Here is a 2775-nt window from a genome sequence, read left to right on the forward strand (position 1 = left end):
TTATTTAATTTCTCAGGAACTTAATTGTAATATTAGACTATATTTTTAAATATCCGTTCCGTATTCCTCAAAATCCTTATTTGCCAGTAAAATTCACAACGTATTGTGTAGAATAATTATACTTTCTTTCCTTGTGTGCGTAAATACATGTAAGCGTCATTTATGTTACTTGATGAACACCTTATTTAGTTTTATAATATTTATAGAAAAATAATGTAAACACAAAAGATAATTTTTACAGACCTGCATGAATATGTATAGAAAATTAGAAATTAACCCTCTAACGGGTCTACAGACGGTCTTAACTTTCGGGCTTCAGAGCCACATACGAAACTTGTTTTGAATTGACAATATGAAGTGTTTGTTCATAGCAGATTTTTTGATATTTTGATATTAATACCATGCATTCAAAAGTTAGCATCTTTGAAAAACAAGAGTTCAGAAAAATTATTATTATATTTCGCTTTTGAAGAAAAAGGATATCTACAACAAAATGATTGATCTCAAAATTTTTGCTTGGCTTCAATTTTGCAATATATCTGAATTAGAAAAAATAACTGAATAGAGCATTAGATATTAAAACAAGAAATGGAACTATTTCTTAGCTAGCGCTCCTTTAGATAATTATTTTTGCATGAAAATCAAAACTTAAGTTTCTTTTGAATGTACTCTCATGAAAAGATAGTCATTAGCTTGATCGCATCGTTTTTACAATGTTAGAGGGTTAGGAAAACAAGATGAGGTCGAAAAATAGTGCCAAAGCTGCGCCATAAACATGCTTGAGAATGGTAAATATGATCGATATGATTCCCAGTGCTTGTCTGTTTTTGATTTATTTATTAAAACATGATACATGACATAAGACATCTGTCCTTTAAAATATCACTAACGAAAACAAATCTTACAAAATTTCTACCGTGCAACGTTTACTTCCTATTTTTCATATAACATTTCTAAGCTCTAGTATCTATTGATTGAAAAGAGCATCTATTGATGCGCAGAATTTGTTTGGAGTTTGTACAAATTTATTTGGAAAAATCAACTCACTAGTATTTTTAATCCTACACACCACTATACCTACATGCTTAAATAAACTGCTTTTCTTCGCTTTTTGCTTTTCTTGTACAATTGTAAGTAACAGCAAGTGAAGAAAATGACAATTGAAATCTGAAATCAAAGAAAAGAAAAAACTTTTCGATTGAATCCCGCTATTTAATATTTATTTGCAACAGATACGTAGTTCTCCTACGACGTGCAGGCTTCATCAGTGTCTTATTTCAAAGCGTATACGTATCTTTCGCGAATAAATATTAAATAGTGGAATTTAGTCAGTAAAAGTTTTTTCTTTTCTTTAATTTCAAAGTTCGTATTCCACTAAGAGGCTTCAAAAACTTCAGACAATTGACGTGTTTCTCACTTTTCTTGAATTTCATTGCAAATTTTAAAATTGCAAATTGTCATCACATACATACATACATACATACACACATACATACATATATACATACATACATATATACATACATACATACATACATACATACATACATACATACATACATACATACATACATACATACATACATACATACATACATACATACATACATACATACATACATACATACATACATACATACATACATACATACATACATACATACATACATACATACATACATACATACATACATACATACATACATACATACATACATACATACATACATACATACATACATACATACATACATACATACATACATACATACATACATACATACATACATACATACATACATACATACATACACACATACATCACACACATCTCATACATTGAATACAATCAACATTTGATTGATATGTTTTGATTTCACACGTTTTAACGGTTTAATATACGGTGCTTAAGTGTTAAAGTTTGAATAACTTTTGAATGAAGCGTCCGATTTTAAATAACTCGGTTTCGTTTGATAGATCTCAGCAGTAATTTTCAAATAATCATAAAATGTGTGATGTTTTTCATTAAATTAATGCTTATATGTTACATAAATATGTTTTAAATACTATTTTTTCACATTTCTTTATGTAACTTTCAAACTACAAGTCCAATCGTCATGAAATTTGGAAGTTAAGGGTTTGCAAGGCTCCTCTTTCATATGCAATCAATTTTGTTCAAATCGGTTAAGGGACCTATGAGATAATGAAGTCCCATATTTTTCGTATTTTTATACATAACTTTTGAACAAAAAGTCCGATCAGTATGAAATTCAATAGCGACCAATGGGACACCTAGACCTTTCATTAGACACTAAGAACATTAAAATCGGTCCAGCCATCTCCGAGAAAAGTGAGTGAGATTAAAAGCGTCACATACACACACACACACACATACACACACACACACACATACATACACACACACAGAAAATGCTCAGTTTTCGAAACTGAGTCGAATGGTATACAACATTCAGCCCGCAGGACCTTCTTTCCATTTCCGGTTTTCCAAGTGATTTCTATACCTTTATACTATATATTTATATAGTAGAAAGGCAAAACGTAAGCATCGTCGGTGGCGTACTAACCAAACTAAACATGATTTTAAACGGGCTAGTGAAGATTGTAGGCGGCTAAATGCAAGCCTTTACAAGTCGTACGTCTTACGCATTCAAACAGACCTACGCAGAATCCCGAAAAAGTTTTGAACGTTAAATTCGAAACGAAAATGTTCCTCGGTTCCTTCTGATGATTACCTTGACGATACCGAATCAGCTA

This window comes from Sabethes cyaneus, chromosome 1 (genome assembly GCF_943734655.1).
Source record: "Sabethes cyaneus chromosome 1, idSabCyanKW18_F2, whole genome shotgun sequence".
NCBI classification, from domain to species: Eukaryota; Metazoa; Arthropoda; class Insecta; order Diptera; family Culicidae; genus Sabethes; species Sabethes cyaneus.